The 25,707-nt window shown below is 40.0% G+C and overlaps 1 protein-coding gene across 2 annotated transcripts in view; it reads right to left on the bottom strand.

The window, feature by feature from the left end:
* Nucleotides 1-25,707, bottom strand: part of LOC150102842 (calumenin-like) — a 58,509-nt gene that overhangs the window by 25,271 nt on the left and 7,531 nt on the right. The window contains exon 1 of one of the 2 annotated variants that reach the window (XM_090398244.1): nt 232-481. The exons of the other annotated variant lie outside the window; for it this stretch is intronic. The gene's annotated coding sequence lies outside the window, so the exon portion shown is untranslated. Of the gene's footprint in view, nt 1-231; nt 482-25,707 lie in introns of those variants that run through there. 2 annotated transcript variants of the gene reach the window in all.

Here is a 25,707-nt window from a genome sequence, read left to right as displayed (position 1 = left end):
TAAACAGGGTAGCCCCATGCAGTAGCATATTTTGCCGCCCCTTCTCCCTTATTTTTCGTATAGCTTATACCAACTTTGCCGCCCCCTGCAAATGCACCTCTTGCACCGTAGGTAGAGTCTGCCCTGATCGTAAATAATTATTTTGAGTTTTGAGAAACTTCTTTCTCCTGAAGCCACTGATACTGTTAGATAAATTCTACAACCTTTTACAAAATAATAAATATCACTTACCGTTAGCATTATATTCGTAGGCGTCTCTCGAAAAACAGTCAATTCAAATATACGTAAGATCACGAAGATAAAATAACACAACGACAATACCAGACTCGTGCAATCGCAGCTATAACTATGTCTAAATGAATACAGGCCGGATACATCATACAGACATTATATTTAAGGAATCCCAGAATTATATCTATATCTAGGATTCCTTAAATAGTGCCATAAAAATAAATTTTATTATATATAATCAATCACAGTGCCGGCCCTTTGATTAGCTACCCTTGCGAACAACCTGCAACCTACACGCGGCAGCCCTGGTTACGCATTCAAATTTTAGAATCGCGAACAAAGGAGTCACGTGGTAGCACTCAATAGGATAAAAGGCTACGCTAAGCGAATTGTGTTTGAAGAATATGAGTTTCGGGACTTTTGTACGTGATACTTGTTGCAGATGAGTTTCGAAGATCTCGTCATTTTATGTTAGTGCTTTTATCCTATCCTAAACATTCGAAGTTTTGGGGAAATACCGGCCAAACTACAACTGTACAGTAGGCGTTTCTTTTCTTTTCTTTTCTTTTTTTAAGCTTCTGACACTTCACATTGACATTGACAGACTTGGAAAAACAAATAGATGAGACGATATTTGAGTTAGTATATCGTAAATTCAGAGTAGATGAGCTGCTTAATAATAACTGGCCAGGAAAGGTGAAACTTTACGATACGTTTCCCCGCGCAAGCATCACAGGTGATGACGCCGATAAAATGGAAGAACAGTTGGACTCTGATCTCTACTCTCTCAGATTGAAGACGTCCGCGCACCCAAAACAACCGTAGAACCACCCAAAGAAAGAAATGGAACAAGACAGCCCAGTTTCGGATTCCACTGCTTCTCCCAAAGAAATGGTGCCTCAGATCATACTAAGAGAAAAACACTGGTCAGCTCTAAGATCTATTTACAAATTGATTACACAAAGGCCAAAAATGTGAATGAGGGTATCAAGATACAACACGCCACGGTGAGATTATAGAAAATTAAAAAAGGAAATGGACGTCAGAGGTATTCAGTACCATACCTTCTCACTCAGTTCAGAAAAAAAAAAAAAAAAATTAAAAGTGGTCCTCCGTGGAGTCTCTGAAGATATTGATCCAGAAGAGAGAGAGCTGCTGAGATTAACTTACAGGGTCTGCCTCTTATAAAGGTCAGCAGAATGTATAGATCCGACAAGACTCCTATGCTATTAGTCCTTGTAGAGATCCACAACATATACAAAAATATTTACAACTTAACATCAATTTGCAGGCTCATCATCACACCAGAGCCACTCCGGAAAAGGGCATCTTCTGGGCAATGTCACAGGTGCCAAAAGTTTGGCCACACCCAGAAACTGTAAAGCTGAGTTTAAATGTATGAAATGTGGAGACAGCCACCCAACCAATATCTGCGAAGCCGAAAACCACCCCGAGCTACAAGTGCTGGAAAAAAAGGGACTATGACTGAACAATATTGCAACGTTCTTCATCATGATGTTCAATTGTTCCATGGTGCTGTGGGCAAAGAATTGGATCTATCCCTTTCAAGAATATTCTCATGATGGTAAGCAGTATCACTTTCATGCCAGATCAAATGTTGTCCAGAATCGAAATAAAGACTAAAACGACTCATCTGTGAAGAGTACATTTTGATAGACACAACACCACAAAACGTGTTCTACGATGAGGTGTATAAAGAGATGCAGACTACGGACATTCGAGCGTATAGTCCTACTTGGTGCAGACGTCTTGCCAGTTTGTCGAGATATCAGCATACCTATGCTTGAATGGAGCCGGCTAGCAAATTGAATTACTGAACAATATTGCAACGTTCTTCAATCATGATGTTCGATTGTTCCATAGTGCTGTGGGCAAAGAATTCATTATTATAATTACGACTATTATAGCCTGTTTTTGTTTAGGAGTGCCCTTTATTTTAAATACACTGGCTATAATTACTCAAAAAAGAGTATATACTTTAGGGCATTATGGGTGAGTATAGAAGGCAATTATAGCAGAATAAAAGAGGTGGAAAAATTTTGTACATACCTTGTTTTGATACTAGGATGTCTTCAAATTTCATGTTCCTGCTGAAGGTTGTTTATAACGAGGGGGGAAGGGAGCGCGCGCGTGGGGGAGGGGGTGTTTTAAAGGGAAAAATAAATTTGGAAACCCGGGTTTTTGTATTAATTAATATATATATAAATGATATGCCTTTTTGTGTAACGTTTTTAATCAAGTTATCTGAAACGTTTTGAAACTCAGGGGCTACCCTGAGTGTCGAGTCTTCAAAAATTGAGTCATCAGAATTCAAGGAGAACACCGGCCTACCAGTCCGAAACTCGGGTGGGGGCGCTGTAGACGCCAGGGAGGAGGAATCCCCATCTGAAACGTTTTGAAACTCAGGGGCTACCCTGAGTGTCGAGTCTTCAAAAATCGAGTCATCAGAATTCAAGGAGAACACCGGCCTACCAGTCCGAAACTCGGGTGGGGGCGCTGTAGACGCCAGGGGGGAGGAATCCCCCTTTCAAGTTTTCAAAATTCGAGTAATCAGAATTCAAGGAGAACCGGCCTACCAGTCCAGAACTCAGGGGGGGTTGGGCGACAGGGGCGGTAGCCCCCTTTCGAGTTTTCAAAATTCGAGTAATCAGAATTCAAGCAGAATCGGCCTACCAGTCCGGAACTCGGGGGGGGGGGGGTGTGCCAGGGGACCTATCCCCCCCTTTTGAAGACTCGACACTCAGGGTATCCCCGGAGTGTCGAGTCATCAGAATGAAAGGAGAACCAGTCTACCAGTCCGGAACATGGGCGCCAGGGGAAGATCCCCTAGTATGTATATATATATATATATTATTGTATTTAAGGGCACTTTTGGGGGGGGGGGGCGAAGGGTTTACTTATGAGGAAACTGCGGAAGGGGGAAAAATAATTAATTTTTATGGATAGCAATGCCACACAATGCCGTAAACGAGCAGTGGCGATACTTCTGAGACCGAGGATATTAATCGAATCGAGTGGTCAGCATGCTCCCCAGATCTCAACCCCCTAGAGAACATGTTTGGAGCGCATTACTGCTTGAAATTCTCCTCCAAAAAACAAAACAGGACCTTATCCTTGCTTTCAAGGAAGAGTGGGCCAATTTGCCTTAAGAACTCCTGAATCACTTGGTGCTAAACATGATGCAACGTTGCGAGAGATGCATCGCAGTTCGGGGTGGATATATTCCATACTGCAATGTCTCTTTGTACAGTTTTCTGTAAGCACTGTACATTACATTAATTCCTTCACTACTTCCTTAGGAAATTTTAAAAAACGTTTAAACGTTTTTACATTTAGTTTTTACGAAACTTAACACATTTTTGTAGTAATTTATTAATATTCTGGCAATACATTTATATCCACATTTGGGTGTAGTGAAAATATTTTTTTTCTGTCATATACAGAAAAAAATTGTAGCTCGTCCTTAGCTTTTGGATACGTGTGTGTGAGAGAGTGAGAGATTTCAGTATGGAATATACCTACTCCGAACCGCGACGCAGCTCTCACAACGTACCATATTTAGTACCAAGTGATAAAAAGCGGCCCTGACTACATGCAATTGCACTATCCCGGACTTGCCGAAGTAGCAATGAAGTACTTACTGCCATTTTTTTTTTTCAAGTTATAACTGCGAAGTTTGGTTTTTAAAAAAGCATCCGTTGCATCTATGTATTTTGTACTTTTTTTTTTTTTTTAAAATACAAACTTAATTTCTTGAATGCTCGAACTTGAATAATTCACCAACGTTACTTTTTTATTGGTATAATTCTCAGTAGATCCCAATTCCTATCCTAATTTGTCTTCGGCTTAATTTCCACGAAAAATATGAAGGTATATTTTATGCCAGTTTTTCACAACTTAGAATTTATGGGTATGAAGGACCATCTTTGCTGGTTATGACATATCAAGTAAAAGGTGGGATCTATATAGGGGCTAGTGTGTATCAGAATTCAAGAGAAATACAGCTCTAAAAAGTTATGTTAATAATGCCTGATCTCGATCCAATCACGCAATATCAGTATTTCGTTGGAATGATATAAATAAATTCCCTGTCTTTTTATTCTCCATAGAGAGTGATTTAAATAGTTGTTATGAATAATTCGGAGTGTTGATTCAGATTTTTGATATAAGCGGAAAGTGAAGGTAATCAAGTAGCTGATGATTGTGTTGTTAATTAATGATTGCGGTCTCGCGATAGTCCTTTAGTGTGTTATATTTTGTGTTTATACGCTATAGGGAAATCCTTGAGATCCAGCTCAGGTAAGCATATATTTGAATATTTCAAACATGACCAGTTTAAGTCCCGATGACTTTATCCAATCGTTGGATAAGAAGCTAGCGCTCGACCTCCTCAAAAAACTGAAGAAATTTGAGGTAGAGTAGCCAGGGTTTCTAAACCTATATTCAGCGACAGACGACTCCACAGAAGGGGACAACTCAACATCAGGGGAAGAAGGGAAGATGAACCTGATAATCTCTGCTCCCACTCCAAAACATGATACAGAAACCCATGCACGAAAAAAAACGTAAAACAGCGGAGACTCAGATAAACGAGGGGATGGAAGAAGATGCCCCCAACACTGCCCTCCCCACGCCCAACAACGAAAAAGTTCCCCCAATTGTTCTACGGGAAAAAGAACGTTGGACGGCCCTTAGGCCTATTATGCAAAACCACCAAATTGCCTATTCTTGGGCAAAAAACGTAGACGACGGAGTTAAAATCCAGCCTACCACAGTAAGCGACTACAGACTCCTCACAAAAACCATGGACGAGTCAAATATTAAATATCATACTTACTCACTGAAGTCGGAGAAAAACCTAAAAGTTGTACTCAGGGGAGTAACAGAAAACATCTGCACAGATGAAATTGCTGAAGACCTCTGCCTCCACGATCTCCCACCTGTCAAAGTTAGCAGAATGCTACGGGCTGACAAGAGTCCAATGCCCCTAGTACTCGTTGAGATACCTAACACACACAAGAACATATACAACTTAACAACGATCTGTGGCCTGAAAATCACAACAGAACCACTAAGAAAAAGAGCCTCGTCAGGCCAGTGCTACAGATGTCAGAAGTACGGACACGCACAGAAACTCTGCAGAGCAGACTACAAATGCCTCAAATGTGGGCAAAACCACCCCACAGCAACCTGCTCAAAACCCAGGACCTCACCAGCCAAATGCGCGAACTGCGGGGGCCCCCACCCGGCAAACTACAGAATGCTGTCACTACCCTAAGAATAAAACAGACAACAAAAGGAAACAGATCTCTGAACCCTGCCCAATGGCACCTGAGTTGACGGCTCCCCAATTGCCTGACAGGCAACAAAAGACAACAAAATACCAGCTCTCACAAGTGGAAAATACCAACAGTCTGGAAAGCCACCGTCGAAGCAGGACATATGCCGAAGTAGCCAACTCATCCAAATATATCCAGCAGGACCAAATTCTTCCAAACATGACAACAGTCATCACAGCCTCATTGGCAAACATGCTTCAAGAGTTCAATAAGTCAAACCTTTCACCAAACTCCACAAAAAGATTTCTAAAAGAAACTCAAACCATATTATCAATGCTTGTTAATGAATAAAACTAGATTAATGCCAGACTCACTACAGATCGCCAATGACCTAAAAAACAAGACTCTGGAACTTCAAGAATTCTCTCACAGATACAACCCTGACGTCATCCTAATTAATGAAACCCATCTAAGAACTGCAGACAATCCAAAACTGAGAGGCTACACACTATACAGAAACGACCGACTGGACTACAGAGGTGGTGGTACAGCCATATTTATCAGGAACTGCATCAGGCACGATGGAATACTCACCCCCCCCCAACCTCCAACCTAGAACTCACCGATGTCGAAGTCCACACAAATTCAACTGGAAGACTTGAAATCTACGCCGTCTACAACTCCCCTGCTATTTTCTGACTTGGATGCTGTACTAGGCACAAATGAATCCAACATCGTCGCTGGCGACTTAAACTCCAAACATTCCTCCTGGAACAGCAGAACCACAAATAAAAATGGCCGTATCCTCTTTAGCTACACAGGATTAAACAACGCTGCCGTAACAGGACCCAGTGAACCAACCCACCACAGCCCAACTGGCACAGCCGACATCCTAGACATCGCCATTCTACACAACATCAAATACCAGCACAGCATTCAAGCACTGAACGAATTATCATCAGACCACAACCCAATCCTACTTCACTTACGGAACAAAGATCAGTCACCTCCCCCCCCCCCCCAAACCTCCATCATCTGGGAGAAACCCAAGAAAGTGCTACTAGAACACATTGGTCCGGTTCCCCATATAAAAGCCAAGGAAGAAATACACACGGCAACAAAGAACCTCACCAATCAAATCAATAAAGCCATAACAGCAGCTACAGTATCCATGATTACCCACAAACAAAATCGTCTCCCGGAGGAAATTATGGACTTAATAAGGGAAAAAAAACAGACAAAGAAAAAGATATCACAACACTCGTGCTCCCCAGGACAAAACAGCCCTCAACAGATTAAACAAATCTGTCCGAGAAGCTCTTCAGAACCACAGGAACCAACAATGGGACAACAAGCTCTCCTCCATCTCCACAGCAGATCATTCTATATGGAAATTCCTAAACAACCTCAGGATCAAGCGCAAATCCCTCCCCCCTCTGCAAGCAGAACAGCACCTTGCATACACAGATGCTGACAAAGCCGAAGCCATAGCAAGAAACCTAGAGAAACAATGCAGTTCCGCATATGATAACCTAAACATCAGCCACGTATACAAGATCCATCGTAAAGTCAGGTTCACAGTAAATTGTCCCGATGTCAATCCAAGTCCTATAATGCCTACTTCACCTACCGAAATAATCGGCATCATCAACCATCTCAAGATCAAAAAAGCCCCAAGTCCAGATGGCATCACTAACCAAGTCATCAAGGCACTACCACGCAAAGCCATAGCACATCTGGCAAACATCATAAACTCCATCATCAAATGGCAGCACTTCCCCCAGTCATGGAAGATAGCGGACATCATCCCAATTCACAAACCAGGCAAAGACTCACACCTACCTGAAAATTGCTGTCCCATCAGCCTGCTGTCCAATTTAGGGAAAATAGCTGAGAAAATCATCCTCATCAGACTCCAAGATCATGTCAACCAATTAAATATCATTCCAGAAGAACAATTCGGCTTCCATCAAAATCACAGCACCACCCATCAAATCCATAGACTGGTAGAATACATCACCACAGGATTCAATTGGAATCAACACACTGGAGCTGTCTTCCTAGACATCTCAAAGGCCTTCGATAAGATCTGGCACCAAGGCCTCCTCTACAAACTTATCATCGCTAACCTTCCACTAAACATGATACACCTGATCAAATCATATCTCTCCAACAGGAGGATGCAAGTCAAAATCAATGAATCAGTCTCAACCCAACGGAAAATCCTTGCTGGAGTTCCTCAAGGATCACTGCTAGTCCCGATCCTGCTCAACATCTATATGGCAGACATCCCTCAAAATCCTCTCACATTCCCCATCGCCCTTTATGCTGATGACACGGCTATTCTAGCCAGATCTCGTCAACCACTTCTCATCACCAAAAAACTACAAGACACCATCCTGAATCTAGAAAAATGGTTTAAAGACTGGCGACTACAATTAAACCCCCAGAAAAGTACAACGACACTCTTCACAAGAAGACGAGCATCCCCCAAAGGAGACATCACCCTGTTCAACTCTAACATTCCCTGGAAAACTGAAGCAAAATACCTAGGAATACTTCTCGATAAGCGATTATGCTTCAACAGCCACATCAAGAGCATATGCACCAAAGCTTCAAAAGTTATCGCCCAGCTATACCCCTTGATCAACAGACACAGCAAACTAAGCTCAACAAATAAAATACTACTGTACAAGACAGTGATCCGTCCACAGTCATATATGCCTCCCCAGCCTGGAATCATACCTCCAAGACAAACATCCTCAAGCTACAAAGACTACAGAACAAATGCATGCGAATGATTCTGGACGCCCCGTGGTTCATCAGGAACGCCCAGATCCACCAGGACATAAATATCCCCTACATCTCTCCACTACTACGCTCCCTAGCAGAAAAATTCTTTATGAAGGCGTCTATCCATCCAAACCAACTGATACAACAAGCCGGAAACTATGACGGCAATGATCACTGGAACATAAAAGACCGAAACCCATCCTAACACCCAACGACGAATAACCACTTCTGCCCACTCAGGGCGAGCTAAAATAGCTCACAAATCTCTCCCATCACTGCTCCCGAAACAGACAACAGGGAATATGAAAAGCGTCAAGCTTCACCCTCTGCGTCATATATGTCCTGCGTCCTATTCTCCATAGAGAGTAAGTGAGGTCGTTGATCCCAAGTTCTTGAAGATCAATGAAAATTAATAATAATATATATATATATTTTCTTACTTCTGGTTGTGTTCCTTTTTCCCCCTTTCTCTCCCCCTCTTCTTTTTCTTAATTTCATATGTTTTACTTTCTAAATTGTCATCCGTGGGTATATTATTTTAAACCTGGTTTATCGTAGATGAAGTGCCGTCATTACTCAATAAGCCAATGCTTAGGAGCGTCAAGTTTAGAGGGAGGTAGAAATATCTCAACCATAAAAACACCGTTTAATGTTTTTAACTTTACATATTTTCTTGAATTTAGGAACGGTTTCTGATTTTCAACAGCTAAAGGATAGTTTACCTACAAAAAGGGTTGCTTTTTGGTTTGGAGGAACAATCAATAGGAAAGTTATTCCTGTTCTCTCTTGATTATTTCAAGTTTTCGTTATTCGACTCGGGTGAGAAGTGTTCTGATTTGTGGATTGGAATGGAAGACCGACCGCTTTTAAATCTTACCGTATTATGGTATACCATAATACGGTAAGATTTAAATGGTAATTTATATGGTTATTTAAATATTTTTTAAATTACCATATAAATTTAATTATTTAAATTTATATGGTAATTTAAATGAGATATATATGGTAACAACAGTGATAAACCATATCACTGTTGTTAAGAAACCAAAGTATGAATACATTTTCCGGCCATATACAATTTAAAACACTTTCAAATTAGTAGCATCATAGAGCTTTCAAAATTTACAATTATTTTATATTTTTTTTTATCCTTCTGTTTTCGCCTTTTGGTTTATTCTTAGTACTTCCATTTAAGGAATTTTTGAACCGCTGACCTTACGTAATATGCTGGTCTGCACCTTGACCCAAATATCAAGGTAGCTTTTAAGCTCTTCCTGCAAAAACCAGTTACCTTTATTATCTTTCACCCATTGTAACGTAGTAATATTTCATTTTGTGAATTCCGTAAGAAATCCTTACATCTAATTTTCCTTCCTTTTCATGTTTAATTATTCATGTAGAAGTGATATATTAAGTATTCAAATACACTGGTGTCCAGAAGCTAAGGGGAACTACATTTTTACCTATATATATATATATATATATATATATATATATACGAAAAAAAAAAATCATGACTGCAGTCAAATGTGGACATAAATTTATTGCCAGCATACTAAAAAAATATATTACACAAGGAATGGGTTATAGACATATTTCGTACAAATTAAATTGCAATACGTTTCCAGCAAAAGTTACAAATTTCCTAAGGACGTAGTTAGGGAATTAATGTCTACAGTACTTACAGAAAACTACGTGGAGAGACAATTCAGTATGGAATATGTCTACCTGAAACTGCGATACAGCTCTCCCATCGTCGTACCATGCTTCACCAATCAGGAGTTCTTGGGGCAAACCGGCCAACTCCTCCTTCAGAGCAAGGATAAGGTCTTGCTTGTTTTCTGAGGGAGGGGACTTGAAGCAGCAATGAGTCTCCCTATTGGGTTCCAAACATGTTCTATGAGGTTGAGATCTGGGGAGCGTCCTAGTCACTAGATTCGATTAACATCCTCGGTCTCCAGAAGCATCTCCCTGGATGCTCGTATACGATGTGGTGTGGCATTGTCATCCATAAAAATGAATTCTTTCCCTACAGCAGCATGTAACAATCAACATAACGTTAAAGAACTTCGTTCAACACCATTTTTTTAGTATTTGTAGCTGGGTGTGTCAGTTAAGAATAATGCCTGCACACACCCTGAGCGCAGCACCGCCGTACCTATCCCTTTTAAGAACATTCTCACGATGGTAAGTAGTATTGCATTCAAGCAGATCAACTGTTTGTCTAGAATCGGAGGAAAAACTATAACGACTCTGATCTGTAAAGAGCACACTAGTCCATTGGTGTCTTGTCCAATTTTTATGGATACAACACCAACGAATATAAGCTGTGGATAAAGAGACGGAGACTTTTCGGGCGTACAGGTCTACTCAGTGGCGCACCCAGAGGGGGCTCCAAAGAAAAGGAAAAAAAAAAAAAAAACACTATAAAATTTTCCAAAAATCTTTTCCTAATTAAAATTCATTTTTTTTAAAAATTTATGTTTTGTCGTGTCAATTTCTATACTACTTATGAATTAGCGATCATTGCAGATGCTCAGGCAGGGCGTATGCGATGCGTAGTGTGCATTCTTAAATCGTCTACTCAACTCAGGCCCTCCCTCAAGATTAAATCCTGAGTGCGCTACTGGGTCTGCTTGGTGCAGACGTCTTTCCACAGTTTGTCAAGATATCTGCGTACCTATGCTTGAATGAAGCCGACTTGCAAATTGACCTGCTGTGGTGCGTCGATTACGTTTTGCTTGCAAGAGTCACCCTCCCTCTACCACGAAGTGGTAGAGGGAGGGTGACCCATTACAAACGTCTTGAATACATTCCATCGGTTTGAAACGCTGCCTAGAGTAATATCATTAATTCCGTGGCCTTCAAGTTTTCTAATAATTATTCCCCCGCATGAAATCATCTAGATCATCAGTTCCCTATTTCACCGATGTCCAAGCAAAAAATCCAGTTCTAACACCCCGACCCCCTAGTTTTCCCACCACTAGGCTTGTGCCGAAAAATTTCTTCTGAATTAATCTTGTAAAAACCCTTAAGTAATTTGTATGTGTCAATCATATCACTCCTTTTAGCCAATCAATTAGTTCCTGCAACCCATAACCTTCAATCTGTTCTTGTAAAGTTCATTTCATAGATCTGTTATCATCTTGGTTACTCGCCTCCGGATCCTCTCCACCTCCTCCCCTTCGCCAAAAAATCCTCGCACTCAGTAGTCAAAATGGAGTCTTATCAAGGCTAGATAAAGAGGAACAATAACCTGCTTCTCGCTGCTTGTCAAAGTATTCTTCAACAACCAAGTAATTTGACGAACTATTTCTGCTATGTGTCTCCTAAACCCCCAACTCCTCATCCACTAACACTCCCAAATCTCTGGCTTCGTTAATTTCCTGGAGTATTGTTCCACCAATGTGGTATACAGCCAGAGGAGTCAATGATCCAAGGGTGCTTAAGAACCGAGTATGTGGTGAAATGACCCCCCCGCCCCAATTTTGGACGCAAAATCTGTATTTAATTTGAAATGTCGTCAAAATTAAACAAAAATATTATTAGGACTTTTTTTTATATATATATATACAGCTAACTAAGCAATTCATTAATATTTAATAACATTTTAAAATATATATTTTTTTTTTTGCAATGAAATTATTTATTTATTGCTCAATCCAATAAGGTGCCAAATTTTTTAGCGCATGGAGCTCAAACTTGTTAAGATGGCCCCTGTATACAGCTGGTAATTTTTATTCTGTTGAGTGCTACCACGTAACCACTTTACGCGCAATTCGAAAATTTGAGTGTGCTTTCTATTCTAACTCGTCTGCTATTCAAATTGCCATTAGTTGATTCGTTTGAATTTGCGGTTGTAATGTTCAGAAAGTGTTCGTCCTGAGGTTTTGGGCAATAGTGTACATAAGCAGCGACACATCATGTAGGAGTGCAGGTTGTTCACCTCACAAGGGCGGCATTTTGATTGATTATATGAATAATAAAATTTTTAATAGTACTATTTAAGGAATTCCAGAGTTAGATATACAATAACTGTATGATGTATCGGTTGCATGAGTCTGGTATTGTTATTACACAAGGGTGGTCTGAAAAGTTCTCGGCCTAACAATGAAAAAACGAATTTATAATTTAAAAATTATTTTTATTTTTCAACATAATCACCGTTAAGACATACATTTATTCCAGCGATGCTCCGGCACCATTATCCCGTCCCTGTAGTGGTTCTCAGTAAGATCTGCAAAATACCCCTCACCAACTGCAATCACCTCTTGATTCGAAGAAAAACGCTGACCAGCGAGAAAGAGTTTTAGTTTTGAGAAGAGACAGAAGTCAGAGGGAGCCAAATCTGGGGAATAGGGTGGATGTTCCAACAATTCATAGTGCATATCCCTTTATTTTCCCATTGCCAAAACACCTTTGTGGGCAGGTGCATTCCTGATGAAAGATGATTTTTTTCTTATGCAAATCGGGTCTTTTCTCATGAATTTTTTTCGTGTAGTCTGGTTAAAAGATCTAAATAATATTCCCCGGTTATTGTTTTACCGTTTCAAGATAATTACTAAACAAAATGCCATTAGCATCCCAAAACACCGAATGCCATGACCTTTCCTGCTGATGGGACCGACTTGGTCTTCTTTGGCGCTGAACAACTGGCTTCTGTCCACTGTTTGGATTCTGGTGTGTAATGGTGAATTCAAGTCTCATCCATAGTAATACATCGACGCGCAAAACCAGTTTTATTCTTGTTAAAACGCTCCAAGCACTGTTCAGAAATTTTCATGCGAGTGCGTTTTTAATCTGCTGTGAACAAGCGCGGCACCCATCTTGCGCAAAGCTTTTTCATTTGTAATTCATGCAAAATATATATTACACGTTCTTTTTAAATGCCTATAGTCCCAGCAATTTCACGCACTTTGACTCGCCGGTCATCCAATACCATATCCTGCACTTGTTCAATGATTTCTAGTGTTGTTGCACTTTTTGGATGTCCTTCACACGTGGATCATCTTCAAGGCTGGTATTGCCATATTTAAACTCTGCAGTCCATTTCTTAATTGTCGAAAACTAAGTATGGTTTTCTGGATTCATACATCTTCAAGGTTGCTAGCCACTGATATTACTGCTACTGCTCAGGAACATCCATTTAATTTTTATTTAATAATGCAGTTAAATGAGTTCAATAAAATCAATCAATCTCTTGTACTTTATAAATATGACTACAGAATATTATCTTTAATGTGAATCCACCAATAAAAGGTTACAAGACTTATACATTAGTAATGGGATGAGCTAAGGTAAAGTACTCATCCACTTTGTTTTCAAAAAAATTGTCTCAGCATCCTTAGACATACTTTCAGGGAATCAAATTTTTATTGTTTTATCGTGAGGAGTTTTTCAGTATCTAACTTCTAATATGAAATATTTTCATGTAGCATTCATGAATGTCTGTAACATTAATTACAAACAGTTGTCCCAGAAATTTTAAAGTGTGTACCCATAAACTTTTATGAACTTCGAATAAATTTCTTTTGGCGTTAAACCTTCTTTTACAAAGAATTTTATAACCGCACGATACCCAGTTTTATCAATTTCAAGGATACACTTTTGCTTCAAGACAGCTGTATAAAACAAACTACTTGATAGAATGACTTGCAAATTGACATGGATGCTTATGACAGATGTTCCAACTTAGAAAAAAAAAATCTTGCCAATAGTGTTTCCATCTATAGTCGAGAACTTTTCAGACCACCCTCGTATGCAAGGAGACTGGCTTTGTCGGATAAATCAGTGTACTCCATGTTGAACGAAAAGTACATACTCTGACGTAAACGCGATAATAGCTTATATCCTACATTTTCAGTCATGCATATTATTCGACGTTTAATTGTATCATTAGAAAGGGTACTTTCACAATTATATTCTTTTGCTTTTCCCACTATTCTCTAACAAGTTTGATCAAGCTTAGTTGTTATAGCATGATCTTTATGTTCTTAGTCACCAGTAGTGATAAGTTGACTCCGTCAAGTTGGCATTTTCTCCACCACTACAGATGAAATGCATAAGAATTCTTATTGAAGAATGATATAATCACGTATTGAATTCTTATTGAATGTTAAGTCTTTCAAGAATATCATTTGAAAGGGTTTTGGAACACAAAACGGTGGGGACTGGGTTCAGCTTTATCTCCTGTCCAGTAAAATTGCATCTATTTATTATTTTTTTAATCAGTTATATTTTCGTTTTATTTTCTTGATCAATGTCCATCGTAACACTATGTCAAAAGTTTCTTTGCAGTCCTTGTTTTGGCAAATAGGATAGTCATTCTCATTAAGCGCATTTATAACTTGATTTTTTTTTTTGTACTAATGTTTTCACAAACCTTCCCAGATGTATTATTATTACGTAACACTCAATGGAGTTCCTAGACTCACTGCGGGAGAGCACTCTACTACACACACACACATCACCGTCTCAGGTACTAGTTAATGTTCCAATTGCACCCTACAATACTCTCCGGCTACATCCTCGACACTACTATCATTAACAAACACCGCCATCTATCGCCCACCGTCACCGATAGTTTTTTTCGTCTATAAACTGTGTTGGCCGATTTAAACCACCAGTTTTAAACCAGCATTCCATGTTATTTCTACAAATGTATATACAGTCGGGTCTCTTTTTATGCGGTAGATACGTTCCACAGAAAACCGCATAAAAAAGACCTAACGTACGTTGAAAAATTACGCATACGTTCCATACTTTTCTAAAGCCGCATAAAACCGAAGGAATGAATTAAAATAAACCTAAAATCTCATAAAAAAGTTTATAAAAATAAGAATGCCTAAGTTTGTTTTAAAGCTTTATTCATTTAATTTCATTGAAAAGTAACAATTTTTTTTTTTTTTTTTTTAACATTTTGTCATCAGAATTATCGTCGCTATTAGACAATATTCGGCAACGTTTGCGAACTGGTGCAAAATCACTTTCATCATCAGAAGAGGTGGTCAGCGCATCAGAACTGTATGGTAAAGGCAATGATTCTTCACAAACAGAATTAGCTTCACCCTCGTTCTGTGTTGATTTTTTTACTTCTTAACAATGTAATCCGTGATTAAACTTTGCGATGATGATTCTACTAGTTTTTTATACAGCCCGCGATATCCAGACATAGTTCTTCAGCTCATGTTGGAATTTCAAGGCTCGTTCAGAATTTGTGTCATTAACAAGAAAAGGATTTTCCGATTTATTGCACAGTTCAAGACTTCTCGAATCATATTTGCAGTGAGGGGGATAGGTTTTTCTTCTGCTTCATTATCCTTTTCTGGATCTTCGACGATATCCAATATCATCATCACTTAAGGCATTATCCACAAGCAATTCGTCTACATCATTCTGGCTAAATGTATCAAAACCTTTTCCGCCAATTTCCTGTGCCAAAGTAATGATTTCAGCTGATAATGTACATGTTTGCACTGTTGTAATATATCCAGGCCAAGCTGGTTTTCAGCAGGAATTTAAAATTTGTGGTCTTATTTCAGCGATAGCAGATGCAACATGATTTGATCAGTAGTAAATAGAAATTATTTTCTAAACGTTTGGATGTTCTAAATGCGGATGACTTGGTGCATTGTCAACAATTAATAAAATTTTAAAATCGAGAGCTTTTTGCTTCATTATGTTTCCACTTCTGGTACAAAGCAATTATTGAACCATTCAGTAAATACAGCAGTTGTTACCCTGGCCTTTGTATCAGCCATCTAATGTACCGGTAGCTGTTTTACATCTTTGCCTTTTAGAGCACGTGGTCTTAGAGATCGATTTACTGGGAAGGGGAGGGGATGTTTCAACATTCGATTCCCTGATGCATTGCTACAAAGTAACAAAGTTACTTTGTAGCAAAGAACAAAGATCGAAGTAACAAAGTTACTTCGATCTTTGTTTGCTCTAAACCCACTTGCTTTTTTCTCAGACTTTCCGATGTAATTCGACTACGCATTTTCTTCCAAAACAATCCTGTTTCGCCAGCGTTAAACACTTGATCGGGACAATATCTACCATCTTCAATAATTTTGGCTTGTCATCTGCTCCTGCAACCTTGCCTGTAATCTTCACGTTATGAAGTGCATTCCTTTTTAAAAACCCGGTTAACCATCCTTTGCTAGCCGAAAATTCTTTATCAGCCTGGGAAGTGGAAGTAGACGGCTCCATTTGCTTCATAAAACCGAAGAGCATTTTGTTTAATTAAATAACCACTTACAGAAATTCTTTGAGTTAATTGTTCAATCCAAATTACGAGCGCTCGTTCCGTGTTTTCTAATAAAGCATCTCTTGAGTACGATGATAATTTGGCACTTAGTTTTGTGCCAGAAATGACAGATTTTCTTATTGTGACTTCATTCTTTTTAATTGTTCTTATAGTAGATGCGTCTAAATTAAAATGTTTACCAATCGCCGTAGATCCCTCTCCTTTTGCTAAGCGATCTAAAATTGCAATTTTCATTTCCAAAGAAATTGCTTTTCTTTGGTGCTTTTTTTTTTTTCTCCACAGGGCCAAATCAAATCTTTAAAGTAAAAATTAGCAAAATTTAGACTTTCGATATTGAAAAGAAACACTTACTCACATGCAAAATTAAACTTCACGGTCACTCACTGCTTACACCAGAATGTGCTGCAACACGCTGTTCATTATGTACAACGGTACATAAGTATTGAAGTTATGCACCGTATAAAAGATTTTTATAAAGCTGATGTCAAAATGAAGTCAATTATCCGAGATTTTGGAATTCGTTATGAGGAATGCAAATGGCGGCTCGCGTATTAGTTCAGTGCGATAGTTTTGAATGATAAATGATATATATAGAGGTAAGTGTTCTTCATTTTCTGAGGATTTTTAAGGTGAAATATTTGCTACCGATGCTGGTAGATCGATTTGATCTACGGGATATATATATAGAGTATATATAGAGTAACATTTTATTGCTGGTAGACACCTAAGAGTGTCTACGGGATTTGCTAGTGGACCCTCAAAAGTCCACAGGATTGTCTTTGCTTGCTCGGGGCACCTGAGGGATCTCTACTCTTTCTCCATCTGTGTCTCAACACATTTTAAATTCTTGAAATGGCAAAACTTCTGAATGAGACCAAATTCGAAGAAGTTTACAGGGAATTCCTCAGACTGGGAAAGCTACTGAGTGATAATTGGCCGGGAAAAGCTAAACTGTATGACACGTTTCCCCCCGAATGTGTCTCAGATGCTGTCGCTGAAGATCATTTAGAGTCGATGCCTTCTACTTCTTCAGACTTTGTAGAAGTGCGTGCTCGCAAAGTTGTCGCTGAAGATCATTTAGAGTCGATGCCTTCTACTCCTTCAGACTTTGTAGAAGTGCGTGCTCGCAAAAAGCGAAGAACAACAGAAGAACCGCACAATGACAATACTGTAATGGAACAGGATTCTCAGGGTTCGGACGCCGCTACTTCTCCCAAAGAAAAGGTGCCTCCAGTCATCCCTAGAGAAAAACAAAAGTGGGCAGCTTTACGATCCACAATGTCCAATCTGCATATTGGCTTCATTAAGGCCAAAAACATGGATGAAGGCATAAAGATCCAGCCAGCAACAGTGACAGACTATAGAAGGTTGACCAAGGAACTGGACGACAGAGGCATCCAGTATCATACCTTTGCGCTCAGTCTGGAAAAAAATTTAAAAGTAGTCCTTCGTGGTGTCTGTGAAGACATTGACACAGCAGAAATCGCTGCTGACCTAAATTCTCAGGATCTGCCACCAGTCAAGGTCAGCAGAATGTACAAAACAGACAAATCTCCCATGCCATTAGTCCTTGTTGAGATTCACAAAATATATAAGGATATCTACAACTTAAAAACAGTCTGTGGTCTCATCATCACACCGAAACCACTCCGTAAAAGATCATCTTCTGGGCAGTGCCACAGGTGCCAAAAGTTTGGCCATGCACAGAATCTATGCAGAGCAGAATATAGATGTTTAAAATGTGGAGACAGCCACCCGACCAATACCTGCACTAAGCCAAGGACCACCTCGGCCAAATGTGCCAACTGCAGTGGCCCTGATCCGGCGAACTACAAAGGATGTACTCAACACCCAAAGAACAGACGGATGGAGGCAATCAGTCAACCCTCCTCCTACAGTACAAGAACACAAGCGGCCCAGACATCAAAACCGGAGACTCAGCGGCCACAGTCGGAGACCTCCAACCAAAAGCAAACAAGAAGTTATGCCGATGTGACCCGTACAATTAGGCCAATTCCAGAACAAAATCAACCAAGAGCACCTAAAAACCTAACAGCTATTATCACGGCCTCACTAGCAAACATGCTACAAAATTTTAGCCTATCAAACCCTACTGAAACCTCCACTAAAAGATTTCTTCGTGAAACACAGGTCATCCTCACAGCTCTCATAAATGAATAGTAACAAACTCATTCCAGCATCTCTTCAAATAGTTGCTTGGAACGCAAATGGCCTCAAAAACAAAATCCTGGAACCCCGTGCCTTCACATCTAGGTATCAGCCAGATGTTATTCTAATCAGTGAAACTCATCTAAGACCCTCACACAATCCTACAATAAGGGGCTATCACCTATACAGAAATGACAGACTACTCTACAGAGGCGGTGGCACTGCCATCTTCATTAAAAACTACATTAAGCACCACTCTGTGAGCATTCCTTCAACCACCAACCTTGAGATCACAGGAGTGGAAGTAGTCACCAGCTCCACTGGCAAACTGAAAATCTACTCAGCTTACAACCCTCCCCAAAAATCTATACTTCACTCTGATCTAAATGCCATCTTAGGCATCAGAGGGCCCACCATTATTGCCGGGGATCTGAATTCCAAGCATCCTGCGTGGAATTGTTCAACCACAAACAAGAATGGTTGCATCCTTTTCAATTACTTAGGATCAAGCAACGCTGTTGTGGCAGGCCCCACCGAACCAACTCATCTCAGTACGTTCGGCACTGCTGACATTCTGGATATAGCTATCCTGCAGGATATTAAACTTCAGTACAGTATCATATCTATGGATGAACTATCATCCGATCACAATCCAATTCTACTACAGCTGGGAAATCAAGAATTCCTGTGTCCTCCTTCTCACTCCTACATTGTATGGGAAAGACTGTCAGCAGCATTCAAGGATTATATTGGACCTGTTCCTCACATACGCACAAAAGAAGAAGTAGAAACTGCAGTTACAAATCTCACACAACAAATTAATTCTGCTATAAAGGTAGCTTCCTCCTACAAATCTGCCCGCAAGCCAGATCGTTTGCCTGAAGACATCATGAACTTAATCAGAGACAAAAACAGAGCTCGAAAAAGATTCCGTAACACGTGTGCACCACAAGATAAAACAAATCTAAACAGACTAAATGGGACAGTAAGAGATGCACTGAAAGCTCATAGAGACTATGTATGGGATGAAAAGTTATCCTCCATTTCACCTAGTGATCACTCCATCTGGGGACTACTGAAAAATACCAAAAAACAAAGGCAGATCCCTTCCCCCAATATTAACTGATCAGGGCCTTGCTCACACAGATGTGGACAAAGCAGAGGTTATAGCGCACAGCTTGGAAGAGCAATGCAGGCCTTCGTATGGAAACCTTGACTTTGACCACATACATAAGATTCACAGCAAGGTCAGACACTCACTCAAACTTCCTATCACCAGCACTGACCATATTGCATCAACATCACCTGCTGAGATATATGACATTATTAAAAATTTAAAGAACAAAAAAGCTCCTGGACGAGACGGCATTACTAATCGTGTGATTAAACTTCTGCCCCGGAGGGCAGTAGTGTACCTGACCAGTATAATAAATGCAATTTTAAGATTTCATTATTTTCCTTTCACCTGGAAACTGGCTGACGTAATTCCCATACATAAGCCAGGCAAAGACTCACACCTACCCCAAAATTATCGTCCAATCAGTCTCATCTCAAATCTGGGTAAGGTTGCAGAGAAGGTCATCCTCTCACGACTTCAGACCTCAATAAATGACCTAAACATCCTTCCAAAAGAACAGTTTGGTTTTAGGCAACACCATAGTACTACCCAGCAAATCCACAGAATTGTTGAATACATCACAACCAGCTACAACTGGCGCCAGTGCACAGGCGCTGTTTTCCTACTTATCCAAAGCATTTGACAAAATCTGGCATTTTGGACTCCTGCATAAGCTTATCTCAGCCGGCATCTCACCTAAAATGGTTCATTTAATCCACTCATATCTTCAAAATAGATCAATGCAAGTAAAAATCAACGGTTCTACATCCTCCCAGCGCCACATCTTTGCTGGAGTGCTGCAGGGATCTCTACTGGCTCCATTACTGTTCTCTATATACATGTCAGACATCCCACACAATCCGATGACTTCCATTTTGGCCCTATATGCGGCGATACTAACCAGATCTCTCAGACCCCTTTTCATTACCAGAAAGCTTCAAGAAAACATTCTAAAGCTGGAGGGTTGGTTCTCTAAGTGGAGATTGGAAGTCAACCCCCAGAAAAGCTCAGCCGTTCTTTTCTCAAAAAGGCCAATGTCTCCTGTAGGAGATTTGTTACTATTCAATACTAAAATTCCCTGGCAGTCAGAAACAAATTACCTGGGTGTAATTCTCGACAAAAAGCTATCTTTCAATCAACACACCAAGTCTGCATGCACAAAGGCATCTAAAGCCATAGCACAGATCTATCCGCTAATTAATAGAAATAGCAAGCTCAGCAACAGAATCAAATTGCAACTATACCAGATGACAATTCGTCCTATAATCACCTATGCCTCTCCGGCCTGGAGCCACACCTCTAATGCTAACATCATCAAAATACAGCAAGTGCAGAACAAGTGCCTGAGAATGATTTTGAACGCCCCGTGGTATGTTAGAAACATTCAACTCCACAGAGACACAAATATTCCCTATATTTTCTCTTTTCTACGATCTTAAGACGTCCACACATCCCAACGATTTGGTTCAACAAGCTACAGCATACGATCCAACGGACATATTCAAATATAGAAGACCAAAAGCTATATTGGCCTCCTTTAGTGATGCATAATCTCCATGCCCAATCAGGGCGAGCATTCTGCTCATAAATTTTACCTTCACTGTAACCACAACAGATAGCGGGGAATATGAAAAGCATCTTGCTTCACCCCTAAAGACATAAACGTCAATTGTCCGTATAAAAGAAGACCGATGTGTATATATTATTACATAACACCTCCAAGAAGGGCATCTACTTTACAACTCATCTCACGACCTTCATCATCTACCATCACAAACATCCAAGGCAACGGAGGGATTCGAACCCTCAGCCTTTTGGCTGGAGAGCGGATACGCTAACCACTAGGCCGGCATATATATTTAAGACTAACCTTAACATGCCAGTTAATAGGATTGATAAGTCAAAACCAACAATTGTGTTGGTTTCATTACAAATCATATGCGCGGAAACTTATTCTACTCAAAAATCAAACGCTGTCATTCCAGAGTACACCATGCACCTTCACTACATTTCACGCAGTTTATTATAATGATATCAAACAAATTATGTAAAAGCATTTTTTAATTAATAGGATTGTTAATATATCGCAGTGGCGTAGCTAGAGCTTTTGCCGCCCCCTCTCAATACACACCAAAAATATTACAAAAAGTCAAAAACAACATACAGGGAAATAAATGAAAACACTTCATTTTAAAAGTAAAACTAATTCCACCATTCTAAAATGTTATTTTTCTTGCTTTTCCATTAGCAAAATTATCGAAGTCTATTTCGTCACTCATTTGCTGTTCTATAGACAGTATGGCAAGATTTCTTAAACGCAAAGTACCGCCCATGGTGGACTTCCCCCTCCTAGCTACGCCAGTGATATATCGTCTTCTAAACTATGAGAACCTTTACAAACTAAAATTTTAAAAATGTATTTAGTAATAATATTCTCTAATCCAAATTGGTTGCTTCTCCTAGTCTCAAAAATCAGAGATAAACAGACTTGCCAACATCATTTTGGGAATAAAAGGCGTTAGCAGATTTATGTTATTTATAAATGAGCGCCTCCCTGGGGCAATTGGAAGAACAGCTGGACATTGTATCCATCAATTGGAAAAAAAAAACCATTTTGATCTTCGTATTGACAGGAGAAATTTTTATACGGACTTTTTCCATTGAAGGCGAGTCAGCCGATCTCATACGGCGGTAGCAGGCCCCCATCCCCGGAAACACGGGTTTTCCTATTAGAGAAAAAGCAGATGTGTACGGTAGATAGCCGAATTTGTGTGATGGCCAGTTGTGTAGTCGCCCCAAGGCCTGGTACTTTTTTTTAAAACTATCAAAATTTTTAAATTCATCATAATAAATTATAATAATGAGACTTATAATGCATTTCCAGCTTTCGGTCAAAAAATAGCAGCTTGCCGCTCTTGTCATTTTCATTTCAGAAAACAAGGCAATCTCTCTGCCACATGGCCGTCAATAATAATAATGCTTCACTTCGTGTTCTGGATTTTTGTTTCCAAGGTACTTTCCCTGGCACTATTTCTTTTAGGACTACACCCCTGGTGATAGCCACGAGCAGTTGATGGATTGTTAGCATTGACAAATAAATTATGTAAAAGCATTTTTAAATTAATAGGATTGTTAATAATTTTAAACTGCATCAGAAACTTTACAAACTAAAATCTTAAAAATTTATTTAGTAATATTGACTGCACGAAGGAAGACTTTCTTTTGAATCTATTCAGCGACTAGAGGAAATTTTTCTAAGCCTTTTTTTCAACCGGTTCCCAAATTAGTCGATTTCCAATCCTACTTCACTTAGGGAACAAAGATCAGTCACCTCCTCCCCAAACCTCCATCATCTGGGAGAAACTCAAGAAAGTGCTACCAGAACACATTGGTCCAGTTCCCCATATAAAAGCCAAGGAAGAAATAGACACGGCAATAAAGAACCTCACCAATCAAATCAATAAAGCCATAACAGCAGCCACAGTATCCACGATTACCCACAAAAAAAATATTCTCCAGGAAGAAATCATGGACTTAATAAGGGGAAAAAACAGACAAAGAAAAAGATATCACAACACTCGTGCTCCCCAGGACAAAACAGCCCTCAATAGATTAAACAAATCTGTCCGAGAAGCTCTCCAAAACCACAGGAACCAAGAATGGGACAACAAGCTCTCCTCCATCTCCACAGCAGATCATTCTATATGGAAATTCCTAAACAACCTCAGGATCAAGTGCAAATCCCCCCCCTCTGCAAGCAGAACAACACCTTGCATACACAGATGCTGACAAAGCTGAAGCCACAGCAAGAAACCTAGAGAAACAATGCAGTCCTGCATATGATAACCTAAACATCAGCCACGTATACAAGATCCATCGTAAAGTCAGGTTCACAGTAAATCGTCCCGATGTCAATCCAAGTCCTATAATGCCTACCTCACCTACCGAAATAATCGGCATCATCAACCATCTCAAGACCAAAAAAGCCCCAGGTCCTGACAGCATCACTATCCAAGTCATCAAGGCACTACCATGCAAAGCCATAGCACATCTGGCAAACATCATAAACTCCATCCTCAAATGGCAGCACTTCCCCCAGTCATGGAAGATAGCTGACATCATCCCAATTCACAAACCAGGCAAAGACTCACACCTACCTGAAAATTACCATCCCATCAGCCTGCTATCCAATTTAGGGAAAATAGCTGAGAAAATCATCCTCATCAGACTCCAAGATCATGTCAACCAATTAAATATCATTCCAGAAGAACAATTCGGCTTCCATCAAAATCACAGCACCACCCATCAAATCCATAGACTGGTAGAATACATCACCACAGGATTCAAATGGAATCAACACACTGGAGCTGTCTTCCTAGACATCTCAAAGGCCTTCGATAAGATCTGACACCAAGGCCTCCTCTACAAACTTATCATCGCTAACCTTCCACTAAACATGATACACCTGATCAAATCGTACCTCTCCAACAGGAGGATGCAAGTCAAAATCAATGAAACAGTCTCAACTCAACGGAAAATCCTTGCTGGAGTTCCTCAAGGATCACTGCTAGTCCCGATCCTGTTCAACATCTATATGGCAGACATCCCTCAAAATCCTCTCACATCCACCATCGCCCTTTATGCTGATGACACGGCTATTCTAGCCAGATCTCGTCAACCACTTCTCATCACCAAAAAACTACACGATACCATCCTGAATCTAGAAAAACGGTTTAAAGACTGGCGACTACAATTAAACCCCCAGAAAAGTATAACGATATTCTTCACAAGAAGATGAGCATCCCCGAAAGGAGACATCACCCTGTTCAACTCTAAAATACCCTGGAAAGCTGAAGCAAAATATCTAGGAATACTTCTCGATAAGCGATTATGCTTCAACAGCCACATCAAGAGCATATGCACCAAAGCTTCAAAAGTTATCACCCAGCTATACCCCTTGATCAACAGACACAGCAAACTAAGCTCAACAAATAAAATACTACTGTATAAGACAGCGATCCGTCCCACAGTCATATACGCCTCCCCCAGCCTGGAGCCATACCTCCAAGACAAACATCCTCAAGCTACAAAGCCTACAGAACAAATGCCTGCAAATGATTCTGGACGCCCCATGGTTCATCAGGAACGCCCAGATCCACCAGGACATAAATATCCTCTACATCTCTCCACTACTATGCTCCCTAGCAGAAAAATTCTTTATGAAGACATCTACGCATCCAAACCAACTGATACAACAAGCCGGAAATGACTACTGGAAACATAAAAGACCGAAAGCCATCCTAACACCCAATGACGAATAACCACTTCTGCCCACTCAGGGCGAGCTAAAATAGCTCACAAATCTCTCCCATCACTGCTCCCGAAACAGACAACAGGGAATATGAAAAACATCAAGCTTCACCCTCTGCGCCATATATGTCCTGCATCCTGCTGTTGGGAATGACGCACCCGTGCAATAACCAGCGCAAACTATCGGCGTTAGATCACAGTGCATTTGTTTCATAATCTAAAGTGTTAATCGAACAATTCCAATTATTAACTATTCAATCAATGTCAAAACATAAGCTGTAACCTCTAACATGTTGTATTGCATTTATATAATGCTGTAATTGTTATTAATTATAAACACAAACACAATTTAAATTTTTCCTTGGGGGTGCTGCAGTGCTTATGTACGGGCCACAACTGCGCTTGAGTTAGATAACATAAATGAGAACTCAGTGATACTGCTAGACTTGGCAAAAGGCATATGACAGGATTCCACATAGACCTCTGTAGCATAGTTAGAATGCAAAAATGTAAGGTGA

Source organism: Typopeltis vanoorti, chromosome 9 (genome assembly GCF_054136105.1).
Source record: "Typopeltis vanoorti isolate ZY-2024b chromosome 9, IOZ_Tvanoo_1.0, whole genome shotgun sequence".
Taxonomy (NCBI): domain Eukaryota; kingdom Metazoa; phylum Arthropoda; class Arachnida; order Uropygi; family Thelyphonidae; genus Typopeltis; species Typopeltis vanoorti.
The sequence above is the reverse complement of the archived record's forward strand: the minus strand, read 5'-3'. Positions and strand labels throughout refer to the sequence as shown.